The sequence below is a fragment of the Ornithodoros turicata genome, chromosome 5 (assembly GCF_037126465.1).
Source record: "Ornithodoros turicata isolate Travis chromosome 5, ASM3712646v1, whole genome shotgun sequence".
NCBI lineage: Eukaryota > Metazoa > Arthropoda > Arachnida > Ixodida > Argasidae > Ornithodoros > Ornithodoros turicata.
This window is the reverse complement of record NC_088205.1, coordinates 10,794,262-10,813,630: the sequence shown is the minus strand read 5'-3', so window position 1 is coordinate 10,813,630 and position 19,369 is coordinate 10,794,262. Positions and strand designations below refer to the sequence as shown.

General features: G+C 46.5%; 1 protein-coding gene across 2 annotated transcripts in view; it reads right to left on the bottom strand.

The window, feature by feature from the left end:
* Nucleotides 1–19,369, bottom strand: part of LOC135394000 (cell adhesion molecule Dscam1-like) — a 206,016-nt gene that overhangs the window by 96,785 nt on the left and 89,862 nt on the right. The window lies entirely within an intron of this gene.

Below are 19,369 nucleotides of genomic sequence, written 5' to 3'. Positions count from 1 at the left end.
TTTCGACACCCCAGAATTCAACTCCTTTCGCTTTCGCTAATAACCGCCTTAAACGAGAACGGTGACAAGTCAGAGAATAAATCTCAGACATTCTCGAAGCAGTGTCATACAGGAAGAGAAAAAAAAAAGATGTAATAGCAGCAGAACCAATCACGGAGGTTGATAGAGCGGAGTCCTTCGGAGGAAGAAAGTTTCGGGCTGCAAACAATGACCAAAAAATAAACGCATGGAAAGGAAAGTATCAGTGCGTCCACTGATCTGAGGCTGCGTCCTGATCTGATCAGGATATTTAATATAACCTAGTAAACTTGCGTAGTACAAGTTCGATACAATTCAATACAGTTTCAATATAATGTAGCACAAATTAAATACACAAACTGCTTACACTACACAAGTGACACTCTCTCTTTAGAAAGTGCTGTACAGTTATAAATATACTTGACAAACTATTTAGACGCACTGTGTGCGAAGGGTGACATCACAATTCATCACTTAATTGTTTTTTAGTTATTGTTTTTGTAAAAGGTGACACAGCTTGATATTTATATAGAACAAATCGTTACGAAGATAACTTTTGACCCCTCCCGTCTGAAACTTAATAATATTTATTATTGAATTAAACTAGTAGTAAACTATTACGTTAAACTAGTCAATTAAAATAAAGTTATTTCACTCATTGAGGTCCGACCAGAATTCCTCTGTCAGTACCCGCTGTTCTTTTTTTCTTTAATTTCTGCGTTAACGCCGCGTAGCAACAGTGGCTATGGGAAGTGTTCAGATGTGAACAGGCGAAAGATATCCGCTTTCCTCACGGCCGAGGAGGTTAGCAATGAGGAGGAGGGAAAAATTGCTTCCTGCACCGCGTGTGTCGGAGATTTCCGCCGAGTGTTAACGAACCCCAGGTGGTCGAAATTATCTGCAGTCCTATATACCCTGTGCCACGCGCAGCATGTAACCACAGAAATATAGGCTGAATCACTTTTCGTGTCAATCTACTGCAAATCATTATAAAGAGATAGAGGCGATGAATATGGACAGCAGGAAGGAGAGTGAAAGAGGGGAGGAGAGAAAATATGAACTGAACGTAATGTAGGGCACCGTTAACAGACTTAACACGTTAAAACCCCGCTCCACTGGATATCCGCCACTGAAATTGATGTGTACACTGCATACATGTATAGCACATGATTTCAAGCGGAGATGCGTATTAATCATTCATAATTATTTTGTACTTGTTTATTTTGTTTGCTGTCATCACATCATCATCAACGCCACTAACCCCTGGAGGTCATCAGCCTGGCTGGCATTTATTCTTTTCCTTCTATTAAAGTTAAAACCCTCCCCTCCCCCCGGTGGTCTGTTGCGCCAAACGCCCTCTAGCGGTACAAATGAGCCAAAGTAGCCGGTTCTACGCCTCTGAGGCCTATCCTATCCAATCCTATCTAGTCTTTAAGAAACAGTATGACACTTTCCCGTAAGAACGTGCTTGAATTCTCCACCCGAAAAAGTCCGAAATTCTTCATCAGTCTCCGTTCTTGTTCTACCATGTCCTTCTCGCCTTCTCACGCAGAATAAAAACAACACTAAGAACTTTCCACGTGGAAGTTTTACGAAATGAACGTCCACATGTTCCTGACACGTTCATTTTCCCTGGAAGTCTTTTTTTCGCGCCTTCCCTATTGAGGGTACCCATCATTGCCGCCTTCCATTCTATTCAAAAACACCCAGGATTCCCCCCGAGAGATCGAATAATTTGGCCACGTGTCATCCCGAAATGGCAACGCGGTATTAACCATGACACGGAAACACATAGTACGACAGTGTGGATCTCATTAGAGACGAAAGGCGGACGTTCCAATATGAGGGCCGCTGCCCCTCCGTGATCGAAGAGCCATAAGGCCGAATGACACGTGCACAAACGAAAAAAGGGTTATACGGGAACATGAAGGGTATATGGGATGTCCTATGAGAAAAGCAAGGAGCCCCCTACCGCCCTGTGGAGACAAATCGTATGATAACAATGTGGCTCGGTAATGATGTCGCTTGACATGGAATGACGTGTACCGGGTATTAATAAGGGATGTGGTAGGGATACGGGGAGAGTTCTGGGAAAGAAGGGTGTGACAGGAAAAAGGAAATAGAGGCCATGATTATTAGCGAGGGAGTGGTGTATCAGCAGTTTGAAATGCATGCATTGATTACGACTCGTGAGACTGTTTTTTTTTTAGGTTCTACGTTGCGTTCCAGGAGGAAGGATGACTTACACTGGTGAAGGCGGCATTTGTATGCGTGGTTACTTAGGTCTTAAATTTTCGGTATCGCTAACTGAGCAGAGTTGGAAGGTGAGCAGCTTTTCAAGTCTTCCTAGTGACCTATCCTTAAGTAAAATAACAGATTTTGGATGTTTGGATGTTATTCAATGCTGGACTCGCTACAACTGGGCAGTACTTATATGGGTTATACTTAAGCGGGGGATGGGCATAAATACATTTTTCGAGTATTTAAACATAAACACAAAATACTTTATTGAAAGGGGCATTTAAATACTCTTCATAAATACTTTTCAACATGAGTATTTAAATAGAAAATATAAATACAGTGTTTAAATACCGTAACTACCACCATAAATACTGTAAGCGAGATGTCATCTGGAATTACAGAAATAACGGTGATCGTAACAACAAATCAGCAAGCAACAATAGCATTTATTTGTTAGATTATCATGATGATTTTAATACTAGAGGTTTCTCGAAGACTGCGTCTTTTAGCCAGCTTCTGCTCGGCCGTACAATCACATTCACAAAGAAGAACAGAATCTCCACAGGTGCCGACGAACAAATGCTTGTATTAAATTTGACTAAGATGCTTCGTACAACAAGGTAATCGGGTAGTCGCGACTGTTGTCAACAACAATGAAAAGCTCACCATCTAAAATGACTTTTCGCATGCATGTGCTATATCGCAAACACGGCATAAACTGCGCCCCAAACTCGCCCCTCTTTCCGAAAGATCAAATGCAGGGCAACTTTTAAGATATCAGCCAGTATATTCTGTATTTAGGAGTATTTATAAAGTATTTACAAGTATAAATATCCGAAAATTGGTATTTAAATATAATTTTAAATACATTTTTCGAGTCTGTATTTAAAGCCGAGCCCCAAAGGTTGGTGTCAGTCTCTTAGCGGAACTTCCCTGGGAAGGCTGCGCCCCCCCTAGTTCATGTTCCGGGGGGAGGGCAAGGGCCCCCGCTGGCGTGGCTTACTCACGCGACGACAAAGAATTCTGATGGCACAAGCGATGTCCGGTCGCGTAGTTGTGCTCAAGTACAGCAGCTCCCCGACAGCTTGACGGTACTGATCGTTGGTCGGCAGTAGGCCGTGACCCCCCCCCCCCCCCCCCCCAACCTTCAGGTAGTCGGGGTCCATAGGTGTGTGACTAGGCTTGACGTCCATGAGCTGGTATTTTTCCAGAAGGGTTCGATCTTTTTAGCTTGGTGGATGTAGAAGCAACCATATTTGATCTATCGATTCCTAGGTACCGGCTGACATGCCCAAGGTCCTTGAGCTCGAAATGCTTGTTCAAACTTTTCCAGACTCCAGTAATGACTGAATCATCCTTGTGGCAAATCAGCATATCGTCAACATAGAGAAGGATATATATGCGACTGCCTTTTTCTGTTTAGGATATTTAATATAACCAAGTAAACTTGTGTAGTACAAGTTCAATACAGTTCCATAATAATGTAGCACAAACTAATTACACAAAATGCTTACACAAGACAAGTCACACTCTAAGACAAGCTAAAACAAGTGTAATTTCCCAAAGAATCCCACAAAAAAACGCCACTAAGGGAGCCAGTGGCAATTCAAGGAGACACGGCCGCGGCGGACACTAATGTACCGTGTCGACCATCTTCGGAGGAACTCTGTCTCTCCAAGTGTAACAAACTGGGTCTCCAAGAAAATGACTACCTGCTTGTGGAGCGACATGAGGAGAGGATACTGAACGCGAAGGCGCCTGCTTTGAGCTACCGCTCTGCATCTGTTCTTCCACAAGACGTACCTTGCCACTGCAACGAGCAGAAGAACAAACCTGTCCCTGATCCGGTGCCCTAAACGGTAGCGGAAAGGGAAAACCCGGCAAACGAGAGTCCAAAACGTCCTTGCTACAACGCAGTCGTCTAACACGTGAGACACTGATTCAATGTTGGGACAATTCGGACAAAGGGAAGTATTGGTAACACCCCACCGGTTTAAGCGATCACGCGTAGGTAGAACTCCCCAGGCCGCCTTCCACAAAAAGTCACAGACTTCGCGTGGGAAATTGTCGGGCCGGATATCACCCCACGATAGCCCCAGGTTTCTCAAGTTATCCGACCGGGGTTCATCCAAGACACATAGCAGTTCGCAGATACGGGATGCAGGGACCGATCGAGGATCGACCTGAGGGTCCTGAGCCTGTATGTCGCAAAAACGCTCTGCGATACGTCGATAAAACAGAGACGGGGAAGTGGCTTCAGGGTACCTATTCCCTAGTCCGCGAGGAACTAATGCTCTGCGAAAGTGGCCCATCCAGTACAACGCAAGCGCACGCGCTGAATGCTCAGTATCGTCAAGAACACGAAGGACAGCCCGAAGGGCAAGCAGTGTACAAAAAGTAGAAATGCACGGGAGGCTCCAGCCTCCCTGGGATCGCGGCTGTTGTAGGACCGCGCGTCTAACAAGAGCTGTTCTTCCTCCCCAAAAGAAGGAGAATATCACCGAAGAAACCCTAGTGCATACAGCACGGGGCGGTATAGCAACCCGGGAAACGAACCATAGCTTACTACATAGCACATTCTTGATTAGATACGCCCGCTCCTGAAAAGGTAGGTCAAACCTACTGGCTATCGAAACCTTGCGCTCAACGTCCTGAAGCAGGGAATCCCAGTTTTCTCGTGCCACGCCCCGTTGGTCAAACACTACCCCCAGGATTCGAAGGGATAAGCACTGTTCTATACCGCCTAAGAAGTTGCCACTAAAACCAGCAACTGGCAATGCTTTACTTTTTGTATTGTTAAGCCGAGCACCGGAAACACGCGAATACTCGCCAAAAATCTGAAGTGCTTCGCACAGGCTATCACTGTCCCTGAGAAAGAGTGTAATGTCATCTGCATACGCAGATACCACCACAGAACCACCGCAGGGGAGCGGAAACCCACGAATACGAGGGCAAGCAGCAAGCCTACGTAACAGCGGGTCTATGCACAACACGAACAGCATTGGGGATAACGGGCACCCCTGACGAACCCCACGTGTTATTGGAAACGGCTGCGCTATGTTGCTGTTAACGACGAGGTCGCTTGTCAAGCCTGAGTACAACGACCGAAGCAGCGAGATGAAGGCTACGGGAAAGCCAAACATACGCAGAACACCAAAAAGATAAAAATGCTCCACGCGGTCAAAGGCCTTGGCCTGATCAAACGAGACGACTGAACCAGGCTGGTGAGAGCTGTGGGCATATTCAATGGCATCTCGTGTCAATAGCAAGGACGAGAAGATAGTTCTGCCCAAAACTGAGCAGGTTTGAAGTGGAGATACGAGGTAGGGAAGTGCATTCCTCAAACGTGTTGCGATAAGTGAAGGAAGGATCTTGTAATCACTATTCAGCAACGTAATAGGACGCCAGGATTGTGGCGAGTTGCTATCGCCACCCTTCGGAATAAGGACAATGCGACCATGCTTGAAAGAAGGCGGAAGACGGTGCTCTTGTAGAAATCTAGTGAACAACGCGACCATAGACGGACCCAGGGCTGTCCAAAAGCATTTGTAGAACGGCACAGGCAGCCCGTCTGGGCCCGGAGCAGAAGAGACTTTTTGTTCAGCAAGGACGGCTTTAACTTCTGATAAGGTCACAGAACAACACAACGCCGATCCCAAATCATCTGGCAGTTCGGGCAACGAAGCCAGGAAACGTAACATCTCTTCGCTAACCTCGCTTTCCTGGCTTTCAGAAGAGAACAATTGTGCAAAGAAAGTGCGAAATACTTGAATGATGTCTGATGGGGCAGAGGAGACAGACCCATCCGCCAAGCGTACTTGTTCGACATGACTCTGTCGAGGTTGCCTAATGTCGGAGTTACGCATGTAGCGCAACACGTCGGGGTCCAAGATAGGACGGTTGCGGTTGAACATAACTGCTGCAGTCCGGGACGAAAAGCGCAAAGCTCGGTAATAGCGCTCTTTCAGGATGTCCAGATACTCTTGCATGAACAACGTAAGGGGCCCTCCACGTTTCACTATGAGCATTCGACGACGAAGTTCATTTAAATGTTCAGTGAGAGCAACCTTCCTGCGTCTACCCGCTGCGATCAAAAGCTCTGACCAGTGCCGCTTAAGGGTGTCCCAGACGACCGGGTCGAAGTCTGTCTCACGCAAAGAGTCACGGATTGCCACCTCTACTTCAGAAGTAACTTCGGGATCGTGTAATATTGCGCTATCTAGCCTCCACCAGCCGGGCCCTCGAGTTTCAAAAGTCGAGAGATCCAGCGCGACGAAAAAAGGTACATGATCTGAAATATATCCCACTGAGACAGGAAACGGTGACGTTCGGCATTGAACAATGCAGTCAGCGTATTCATTAGGCACATATGCTCTGTCCAGACGACTAAACGAGTTCCCACGGGACCAAGTGTAATTGAACTGGTTGCCATACAAATGGACCCAGGCGTCAGTTAAGGAATACTGCTGCACTATTCGCCTCAGTTCACGCGCGTTCCACGTAGGCCGGCCGAAACCTGGACCAGATACATCCCTGCGAGAATCTAAAACACAGTTAAAATCCCCTATTAATATAAGTGGATGCGGTTCAAGCATGAACGAATGCAAGTTTTGAAAAAAAGCGTTAGATAACCCGGGACGAGCGGGCCCGTACACGTTAAGAACACGAACTTTATAGTTTGCAATGTAAATATCAAGACACACTACGCGGCCCGCAGCGTCATAACAACAAATACAATCACGAAGCAGCGACGGTCGGAAGACAACTACACCGACTCCCTCCGACCGCGCAGACCCCAACGAGAAGAAACAGTTAACAGAAAACCGCCTACGAAAATCACATACGTCTTTGGCGAACTAAAGTTCGTTTCCTGGAGGAGCAATAGGTCACAAGAGGACACCCGAGCAAGGTGCAGTATCTCACGCTGCTTATCCGGGCATTTAAATCCCTGGGCATTCAGAGTGAGAAGGCTTAGTCGCATGAAGAATAAAAGGCTCATCATCATTCCTGGGAAGATCCGGAGTCCGTACTAAGCTTCATTACGTGGTCGCTGTCAACTCGCTTCTTCTTCTTTTTCACTTCCTTGGGGCTACTCGTTGAGCGCATTATTCTCGTGGAATCTGGCCGACTACAGTCCGCCTGAACAGTATCCACAGGTGACCCATTCGTTGAGGATGCAGCAGCTGGCGGACCAGCGCATGGCGGAGGAGACACGAAGTTCTCGTCGGCAGGTACGTTGTCAACTGGAGGGCTAGAAGTCAAGGGAGGCTCACCTTCGGAATCCATTTTCTGATCCAGCGATGCATCCTCTGATTCGTAGCAAACCGTGTTGGAGTCTTCAGATGAAACTTCCATTGAATCATTCCTCTCCGCACACGGCGACACCTTTTGTACTGCGCTGGATGGCAGATGAGCTACTTGAGTTTCTGTCAGCACCCCTTGTGCTTCACCGGGCAAATCTTCAGCCTCCTGCTTCCGGGGATCGGCGGGGGCATCGTGTAGCGGCGGAAAAGCAACCGCTGGCGAGACCAATACTTCAGAATACGGTCGCCTCTCTGTGCAGTCAGCGGTAGCATGGTTGGCTCCACACCTTTGACAGGGTCGCTGGCAGGACAACGTTGGGTGACCGAACGTGCTACACCGGTCGCAGAATTCTTCGCGGCAAGCAGCCTTAAAATGACCCTCTTTTTTGCAACGTCGACAGACTTTCTTCATGCCAACGTAATCAAAGGTTACGCGATGGCCAAGTACACGAAGAAAATTAGGAACCGGGTTGTTCACGGACATCTCGATTTTCACCACTCTGTCCCCATTCCTCACTGTTGGCCTACCCTTGTACCGACAATAAGAAATATCCAGGACCCTGCCATGTGAATGAAGGGCACTACGAAGACATTCATTTGGGATGAAAACTGGAAGATATCGACAGATGACGTTGACGACTCTGGGACCCACGGGGACGATTTCTACACTTTCATTCCCAACCTTAATACTGCCAGCCGCATGAACCTTCTTCATGGCGCTAGCTGAGTAGACTACCACCTGGAAGGACGTTTCTCCCAGGTGTTGTACGCTGAAAACGGTGGCTTCTCCGGCGACCGCCTCACTTGCATCGACGATGTCATCTACAGACGTCCCAGCAGGGACAGACACATTAAAAGCCCAGTCTTTCGACGGCGTGCGATCTGACATTGCTGCCCCGGTAGAAGGCGTCACACAGATGACGACAACGTCCGGGGCGACCACGAAAATGTATCCAAAGATCAAGAGCCAAGAGAACACACGTCCGAACACTATGCTTCTTCGTCTTCTTCCTCTGCCTTCTGCCTTTTTCTGTCTTGAAGTAGAGGCAGGACGCAGTGGAAGCGTGCTGGGCCCATAACCTGAAGAAGTAAGAGCGCAGTGCGGCAGTGCGAAACAACAGGTTTACTGTGGGAGCGAACAGCAAAGGTAGAATGAGTGCGCGAGAAACAGTGCTCATGCGCCACAAGGCTGTTGTCACCCTCTTCTGACAAAGTCCAGCCAATATTCAGTGTGACTTGAGCTCGAGAACAACACTGTTCTGCCGTCGTATGTTCTTTTAGCTTCTCAAAAATCTACTCACGCTTGTCTGAAATATAAATTCGAGTCCCTACCATTTCCTCCCCGTCTTCAGCTTGAAGAAGCAGTCGTAAAACGTGAAAATTTCGGGCATATTTGCGTCGCTGCAGGCGGTGGCAACACGGTTGACATTAAAACATGGAAATTTCATTTGCAGACGAAGGTGTCGTCTTGACGGCGTGCATCTGCATACGGACATGCATACAGATGAGACGCGTGTTCTCTATGAAAATTGTTATCTAACATTCGCACGTCGCCATTCTTTACGCCGGAAACGACAACGGAAATAACGAGAACATTCCGCCGGTCAATTCCCGCTGGGATTTTGAAGCCTGTGGCGACCTTCTCTTTCGGAAACGTTTGACAGACAGTAATAAGCGAGCACGTTCAGACCGCGGGAATGTTGTTAAGGGATATGAAACTATACGGTAAAGTTAAAAAATGAGACAGACAAATATCGACCTGACCGATCAGACATTCACTGCGGAACTAAACTATAAAGAAAGCGTGGAATCTTTTTGTGTTCGTTTCTTGCACCAATATATTACCGTTTTTCGTTCTCCTCTTTTCAGCACTGAGCTCCCTTCTTTTGAGCGATACATGTTAAAGTAAAGGCGAATAACATAAATTCGACAAAACAGAACCGCAAGATTCGAAATACCAATCATTCTTTGTATCGTAAAATCTGAGCTCGCTTTTCCAAAGTTTTATGTAGAACACATGAAAGATTTGTAATGCCCTTTGGCAAATCGGCGTGTTTTCGATTTCTTTTTATTCCTTTGTACGGTCCCCTTTTTCGTTCGGGAGACGAACATGCATGTTATGTGTGTGTGTGTATGACGATCTATTTTATTTCTTTGCTTTCTGGAATACATAAAGGATTGAGTACGCTTCTTTTTCTCTCTCTCTCTCTCTTTGGAACAACAGTGGGACGGCGGCAGGATATTGTGAAAACTGGAAAGCGGCCTATCATCTGGAGTCTTTTGTGACTCCATCTTACGATCGAGTGTCGGATTTTGCGATGTTTGGAAGAAGAGGGATAAAGACGTCCAAATGGCGCTCCTCTTGGAAGTTTGTGCGGCGGAACGATTGTTGAGCAAGCTGAATGGATGACAGATAGCTGGACGATATTAGTGGACAGCATTGTAAGAAGAACATGTATTTAAGGGGACAACGCCCTGTCTTACGAGTTGGTGGCAGAAAAGCTGGCCTTCCTCAAAGACATCTTCAGGTTATGTTTTTTTAATTATTGAGCGCTGCTGCTGGGACATGAGGGGACAGAAAACTGTAGAAAAGCAAACGGTATAGCGATGGTGCGATTTCTTCAGCTTTCCAGCTCAGCGATCTGAGTTTTGTGCGTCACTTATCTACGCAATATACCTAGTCGCAATGCGAAACCTCATCAAAGCTTCAATGATGATTCTGATTCCTAACGGGGATGTAGACGAACATACTTGGTCGAACGTACCACCAACGGGCAATTGAAATTCTTTTCACAATCATTTTTGCAAGGGTTGATCGAACGTTCGCTTTAAGGATGCCACGAAATACCTCTCGTCAGGAAGTGCATTGCATTCATCCAGGAATCATTAATTCATCGGATGCCACCGAGTGCAGCCATTAAAGTTCAGTGACGTTAGCGCTTTCCACGATGGCCCGTTTTCACCAACGCTGGTTAACTTTGAACCGAGATCTAGCGTTGTTAAAACCTGAAGTTAACTCTCAATTCTTTTTTGTAAACGTCAGTTGCTGACGTGACGAATGTTTCAGTGACAATAACTCCCTTTTGTGAAGCACAGCTAAGCGTTAAATGAAAGTTAAAGGACCGTTCATCTCAGTTCAACTGTTAATCGGTGATGGTAAAACCGGGCCTAAGACACTGTAATAGAGCGATGATCTGGAAAATCTAGAACACGTCCATCTCTATTGCGCGCACTACCAACCTTTCAGGGCCACACTGTGTCGTAGAGTCTCTAAATCAGTTAGACCCTTGTGCCCTTGTGTCTTGGGCAGCGGCCAGCCTGGTGGCCGACATCAGCCTCATCTCATAATCGTCTCTTCATGTACACGTATGTGTGTGTCCTCTCTCTATGACACACACACACAAACACACACAGGGTGGTTTATCCAGAATCCCAAGCACCGAGGAACGTTTAGAACGTTGAGAGCGGTGCTTCTCAAGCTTTTCCAGTGCGTGACCCCTTTGAGTAGTACCAAACCTACCATGAACCCCCCACCTTTATGAGCCTTCCGAAAATTTACTTTTTTTTCAATGACGCAGATACGTTTACGTTGTAATTTATTCGAAAGACATTAATCACAGTGAGAGCTACCCAAAATGTTTATTAATGTTTTTTTAGGATTGATTTAATCATGTATTTTAACGGGAAGGATGTCTTTGCTTTCCTGATACAAGAAAATCAATACGTTGGTCTGTGTGGTTCAAGGTTTTTGGCATGTCTGCTTGGACCCTCCATGATCCCAGAAAAATGCTCCCGCAGTTGGAGAAACACTAGTTTAGAGGATAGGCGTTCGACGACGTGCACACATGATAACTACGTCTACGTATGATTACATGAACATCCAAATGACGCTGCGTCAGATACAAGCTAGTAAACGTTGAACATTCCGTGTCATCAAGCACATCAAAGTAAAGGGTGTGGCCTTAACCAAAACGTTAGCTCTTAAAGTGAAAAGAAGAAAAGGAACAGGGTGAACGGATGTTATATCAGGAATGTATCCATATAGGATGCTCGTATCGAAACGAAATCTTTTTCGCCCTATCGTATGATCGTACGATACAACAATCATTTGGAACTCATCCTCATTATTCAACAACACCTGGTTTCATTATAGTGCAGCAGACCATATGCCCACACGTTGCTTGTTTGTTTGTTTTGGTTTGGTTTGTTACGGCACAGGGGCAACTAATGGTCAAAGACCCACACGTTGTACAAGAGAGAAACTGAAGTTCTGAGGCTGGAACAACATAGAAGGGACAGACACAAAATTTGAGGCTTTGAAGCAATTTGAGGCTTTGTTTGTATCTGTCCCTTCTATGTTGTTCCAGCCTCAGAACTTCAGTTTCCCTCTTGTTCAACAGGTGCCGCTTGCGTCGATTTCCGTCGTATGAATGTGTGTATGAGTGAGCAAAAAATGTAAGAGTGAAAGGAGGGTGAGTGAGAGTGAGTGGCTGGTTTGTCGTCCCCTCAGATGACGCACCCCGAAAGTCGCTGGAGAGGCGTGTTAGCTTAGCTCAATTGGTAGAGCCCTGGACCGGTAATCCAGAAGATGTGGGTTCGATCGCTACAGCTGGCTAACCTTTTCAGTGACTTTCATCTTTCATCGTTCATCTTCCACACGTTGTGTTCAGATCTCCCATAAACATCATTTGCCATGGCGGGAAACGGCATCACAATTTATAACGTATACTAGCTGCAACGCTGCATGTTTAAGAAGCACACGAGTGTGTGCTTCTGTGTGCTTCTTCAACTCAGTGTGTCATTAACCATGTATAACGCACGCCAGGATAGCGCTACCCGTTTAACTGCCGCCAAACAGGCAAAATAGGAAACACGAGTGGCCGGTACCATGTTACGAAGGGTCTCCTCCTCTTACGGCGCAATTCAAGCTTCGCCTCACGTTTTTGAACTGCAGTATCTACAACTATACACGAGTACAAACGGCGAAGACGTGCGAGGACTGCCATCCCCGCGAAGTAAGTGAATGCAGTCCCGAAACAAGGGAAAGGACCGGTGGCGCTGCGCTGCTTTAGCAAAGAAATGGAGAAGCCTATAAAGAACACATTTGTAATGGGAGGGTAATCAGATGAGAGGGACATTATGAATGCGAGGACTAGTTTTATTAGGGGTTCTTAGTTCGAGTTTGGAGCCTCCTTGCACGCTCTATACTTTGGTCTACTAAAGATTTTATGCCTCACAAAGCAAGCTGTAATTGAACAACATAAATAACTAATGCGCACTTCGTTTCCAGTTCAGTATGCTCAAAATTATCGTGTCTATGTCTAACGGCGCTAAATTCCTGTCGGTGGCCTGCCTCGTCACCGAGCGGGATTCTAACAACGTGATTACGTTATTGAATTTATAGTCATAATCATCTAACCACCTTCCCCGGCTGCAACGGAGCAGATGTTAGCCATCACTGCGGCCGACTTTCCAGGGTTACGAATATAACCCAATACGACATTTTCTTGACTCCCTCTTGGAGGTAAAACTAGTACTCGTTTGAATGTACTAAAAGTACTAGTTTAAATGAAATACAATGTTAGCGTCGCGAAGCAACTGTGGCTATGATCGGCGTACACATGTGGGCAGATGGAGAGAGGACAGCAACAACGAGTGGGGTACAGGGGGGGGGGGGGGTTAGTATGCGTCCTGGGTCGACTTCAGGGGGTACTGTGCCGACATTCGTCCGGAAAGTCTTCGAAAAACCCAGAGAAACCCTCAGAGAGCACAGCCGGTAGTACGATTCGAACCCATCACCTCAAAGTCTTCCCAAATAGAGAAAGCGACTACAGTTATTGCTCATACTAAATACGGTTAATGATCGTTTCGAATTCAATTGTTTTCAATTTAGACACTTTCCTTTCTAACAGCACGAACTTTCAACAGGACCCACACGCGTGTGACCAGTTCTATGACCAGTGCAAGTTTTTCAGTTTAACTCAGTAACAGTGCAGGTGTGGCAAGTTACGATCAACCGATTTCCGTTAAACTCTATTTCTCTCTCTGCGCTTCGTTATGCGCATAATTCGGTGAGGTTACACGCAAACAGCTCCTGCCCATAGAAGAGTTAACGGCCCTTACTAAAACACGTTAACTGTTTAAAAACAATATGTATTAAAATACATTATAGCACGCCCTTAAAGTTCGTATTTGCTTCCCTCTCATTAATTTCGCGAACTGCTCCGAAGAAATAAACAAATAAACCACTCAGTATCCCGCAATCACTTCACGCCCAATAAATCTCCGTCGGCACTTTCCGCGTTATTAGCACATCCTATAAGTGTCAAACTACGGAAGTTCCCCCTCTCGAAAGCAGACGCACGCCTTCAGCACTTTCCTCTCTCTCTCTCTCTCTCTGTCCTCGGGGCTGCCTAGAAATCGACCGCAGATGGTGCAGATGTTGACCCGTGTTGTCCTCATGTCTCCTGACAGGAAGCCAACCATCCCTTTCACTCTGTACATACACATGGAAAGTGGGGAAGAAAACTTCTAACTTAGGACCTCGTCTTCCCATTGCATGGGTTTCGCCAGAAATCGAAAGCCAATCGAATTCTTGTTCTGTTTTGTTTCGAAGGGTCGTCTCTCTGCGTGGGAAAGTTGGCCACTATAGCTCTGCCTTATGCGGGGCAAATATCGTATTGTTTGTTTTATAATGTCGGGGACAGGAATGGGTAGCACGAGATTGGCATGACACGTGAGACGGAGCTTGCGGTAGAAGGATTGGAAGCGAGAGGAAAGTTGGGGAGAACTTCCGATGTGAGAGGACGTCAAGGGAAGAGGGTCGTGGGTGTCGGAGTGTGTTCTGTCGTGGCCTGGACACACTTCGGTGTTGTTTCCACTAAGATTTAGGGACGTGGCAGTCATTCTGATGATAAAGCCTTGACACACAGTACACTTCTGGCCCCTATATTGCAGTTTCTCCCCATTTTAGTTTTCAGGTCTCCAGATTTACTCCCCAGCACTCCAGATAACCCCTAAAGTTCACATAAACTTCAGTGTGTCTAGTTTTCAAGGGGACTAAATTACTCCTTTCCCTCACAGAGCGTAGGATGTCGATGGGCATCGTCGCGTTGCTTCCTCGTCGGCAGTGTTTGAGCTTTACGACTCCAGGAAGCCCCGCGCTCGTGCTCATTTAAACTGCTGAATTTCGAGTTAAAGTTAGAGTGAACAGGGAAGCACGAGTTGCTATCATCCGTTGTATTGGGGGGGGGGGGATATATTTATTAGACCAAAGGAAAAAAAGGGGGAAAGGTCAGCCAAACGGGACGTCGGCTTGCTATTCCGCAAAGAAAAAGAAAATAAATGAGAGAAGAATAAAATAAATAAAAAAGGAAATTAAAAAATTGGAAAATAAACGATAAACTAAGAAACGGTGAAAGAGGAATGAGATAGATTAAAGACGAAGATGACAAAAAAGATGACTAACAAACGATGAAAGTAAGATGAGATGGATTACAGAAGAAGATGACTTTAAAAGAAAAGCATGATGTTAATCCGTTGACGGTGAGAGTGGAGCACTGAAGAATGAGATTGCACGACTGGAGTTCGCAGGATGTTCATAAGACCTGCATCGCTCAAGAAATTCAAAACTGCTTCTGCTGTGTCGTTGTATGGGTTGTGCTAGAACTGTGAGGCAAGCCGAATCGTGTAGTGCCGTATATACCTGCTGGGGAAGGTGGCCTGCCTATGAGAGAGGCTGGTAACCTGTCCTTAAAAAAGGAAAGAAAGGACGGAAGGTAAAGGAAACACGCGTAGCAGAATCTCGATTTAAAAAAACAGATTTCGTCTACAGTCTGGGTAGAGCTGGAGGTATAGAAGTGCAGACAATTGTAAAATAAAATTACCAATGTAGCACGATGTGTCACAAGGAAGCACAGCTTGCACTTTACTCCCAGTCTTCGATATAGTTCACCATATTTGTTCTTATTGCTTCTACCACATGCCATCAATAGATGAAAACATTTCTTTTCCTCCATCCATCCTATTGCAAAACATGCTGTAGATACCACTTTCTTCAACGCGAGCACTCCTGGAAGAAATTAGAAAATTCCAACGCGCAATAAGCAACAATTATAACTGCGTGGCCCCCACACGAGTTCTTCTCATTCCTTCCAGAGAAACGCGCGCAGCAACACAATGCAAATATTTTAAACTAAGTTCTCTCTTTCCCTTTTTTTTTTTTACAACATAAACTGTTTATGCACCACGCAGCACATAAAACATGCAGCGATCGTACGAGTAAAGGAGAAAGCAACTTAACATAAATAAATAGACGACTGGCAACCACCTCGCCTCGAAATTATATTCACCACCTTCACTTTGGATCCGAACGCATTCCAAGTTCCTTCGCCCAGGAAAGCGAGGAATTCGTGAGGGGTCGCGAACAAAGACTCGGCTGACCGACTGTCCGCGGGTGCATTTCATTTTGGTTGTCAGGGTTGTGTTATGAGCCTCACCGGCCCTGCCGGCCCGAATTTCATTAAACGCCACGGCATACTCAACCGAGCTGGCTTTTATGAAGACGAATGGGGCATGGATGTGGAAAGGCACCAACGCTCTCTCCCTTTTACGTCGCGCGCACTCTACATGATGCCGAGGTGAAAGGGTGGAGAGAGGAGGAAACGGCCTTGCCAACATAGTTTGGAGTGAGAGGGTTCTTTATGGCGTGCCTTTCACAAATGGGAAATATCGGGGATTTTCGGCTGCCTTTAATAAGAGGTGCTAGTGAGATAGGTTCCGGGAGTTGATGAAAGTAGTTATGGAAGTCGTTTTGCTTTTTAAGTGTCTGTGAGCGAAATAAATATGGATAGAAAGGGAGAGGAGGTGCTGTGTGAACTGGAAAGGAACAGGAGGAGGGAGGCAAAAGTTTCCGCAAAAATTGCGAAATCCCCCTCCGTGGAAGTGAGAGAGTTATCAGCTCTCTTCTTCTTCTTCTTTTTTTTGTTTTGTTCATTGATTGGTGCTTTATTATTACAAACGCGCCGCTACCAAGACAACAACACTAACCATATTACGTCACGTAACTGATTACGCGACAGTTAACTTTCAAAGCGCAAAGCGGGAAAAAAAATGCTCTAGAGTATTTCTTATCACCTGCTTTGTCGGCAAGTGAAATTAACATGGGAATTAAATGCGGTGTCAGTCAGAATAACTCTCGAGCAGCACCACACACAGAAAGTGCATCGGGATGGAAGGTTACCTGAAGGTCATACGTGGCGCACGCCCAGATGGCAGTCGTATATCTGCACTGACTAGGCCGTTTGACAGCTGTCAGTACGTGCTTCAGCATTCAGTACCCTGTGCAGCTTGATTTCACTCGTGCTATTTTATGTTGTATGTAGATATCGCATTAGCTTATGGTCTTCCTTGCTCTCGAGAGTGCCTGATTAAAGAGGTGCTCACCCAATCAGTTTTTCTATATATTGAGCGTAAGGCCAGATATGAAGTCGGAACGCGCGCATGCTCACAAATCATGATGAGAACACATATGGAAGTAATAGCGAGTGGATAGGAGAACGCTACCGGTAGCCCGGTAGGCTACCGCGTCTACCGCCCCCTATCAGCAGATAAGATTCTGAGACAAGCTGTCTATCATTAGTGAGTTTTAGTACCGCAATTTCACGCCTATTAGCCGCGGCTTTTGCGTAATTTTCTTTTTTTCACGGGCGCTCTGCGGCTTTTTAACGGGTGCGGCTTATCTAATGACTATTTTCCCCCGGCATTTTCCCCATACGCCGGTTTTAATGAAAGGAGCGACAGTGTCTCTGGAACTAGAGTCACTAAATGGGGTACAGAGTATCGTATTCCTTTTCCGCGCCGGAGCCGCCGTTCGGTGTCCGCGATTGGGCCGATCGTGTCACGTAGTTTCTTCATCCAAGAACTTGCCGTCCGTGTTGAGTCACCTCTATCCAAAACCGGTTTCCTCGGTTGCGAGCTGGTTCGACCTCGCGTTGTTCTACACTGGAGGAGGAGGAGATTGACGTCCCATTGCTAGGCGATGCAGGCGCGCATGACTCAAGATGGAGGGCACGATAGCTGGCGTGTCCGAGTGTCGCTACCCCGTTCGCTATTTAGTGACTCTATCTGTAACAGCACCGCCTTGCCAATACACGAACAATGCGTAACAGGGGCGCGTCCAGATTCGAGTAGACTGACCTTTCTGGTGCCTTCCCCCAAGCAGCTTTAACGAAAGTGGTGACAATGATTCATGTCTTCTGGAAGGCCACTGACCTGTCTATCCATGAAAAACACGCAACAAGGGCACAATCTGATCGTGGTAGAACATTAGAACTGACCTCCTTTGTTGTACACCATGCCAACCCCCGAGTACGGACCACAGGGTTTACGACCTTCTCTGTGGTCCCCTTAGTCGCACATATCAGTCGCGTCGTATTGCCCGCGGCTTATCTGCCCGAAAATTTTCAGAACGTTCCTAAAAACAGGTCCTGCGGCTTATCTCCGGTGTGGCATACACGCGTGAAATTACTGTATGCCGTACGCCATCGCCTATGCGTACGTACGGGATAGCGTTGGTGGTTCTTCGCACGCGCAATACATAGACAGAGCTTTGCGCATTGCGCAGAACCACCACGCTGTCGCTTACGTATACGCAAAGGCAATAGCGTAAGATAGACTAAAACTCACTATTGGTTCCGGTGGACACGGTAAGCTAACGGCGTTGTTACCAGCGGTGTGCTGGCACTCGCACATAGCGAGATAGTGTTACTATAGAACGTGATAACGTCGCTCCCGGAGTACCATGCTTACCACACCCAATGAAATGATAAGATTCTGAGTCAGGAACGCTGTCATTGGTCCCGATAGGCACGGTAGCCGCCCGGTGACGTCATCAACGGTCAACTAACAGAGACTAACTAACGGTCAACTGGAGAGAGGACACACGAAGGAGTGCGAGACAGAGGGGCAAGTACACCTCCTGGGCCGACTTCGGTGGCCCTGTCAGCACAGCCGGTGGTAAAGGATTCGAACGGAATACCTAAACCCCAATCGCCAGCCTGACCTTGCAGCTCCTAACAGTGAGCGAATGTTCAATTTACTCGTGCATGCCAATAGTGCAAAAATACCGAACAGCTACAGGACCAAATAACTCTGGAAACTGCGTCCGCTTCATTAATAATCCGATAAAACGTGGACTAAAAGAATACGGGAAGGAACGACCGAAACTACCAGAGTGGCTGTGCCCGAATGTTAATTCGATCTCAGCCTAGAAAAGGTGGTCGCAGAATCCTCTGCGACGGCGCCGTCCCTATCGGATCGTTCGCCCTCGCCTCCCCTCCCCCTAATCTATACTTTCATCTATTCTCAGTATTTTTCATTCGAACAGCTGCCGTATCTCTCCCCTTGATGTCACCTCCCCCATTGAAAGTCAGATTGGCACTCTATGTTTATAGAGTGCAAATCTGCTTCTTCATCTTTGACGAAGCACGCCGACGGGAGGTATCGTGCCGAGATTTAGTGAGATAAAAAAATAAAAAAAGAAGATAGGACATTGGTCCTTCGAAGAGATCAGAAATGGACGCACTTTTTGAAGTTGCGATTGCCAAAGTTATAGATGATGGGCTACGCATAATTTTATTCGCAGTCGCCAGGCTACGAAGCGATAGCGTTTTGATTTATAATGCGCTCGCCCCGCGAATATTAAGTATCCCGTTTCGAAGAGCCGCGAGAAGTGTGCGCGTGATGAATGGTTTCAGAAATGATAAACAGCGGGGCGGCAACATGGGAAGAAGATCTGTCCATAAACA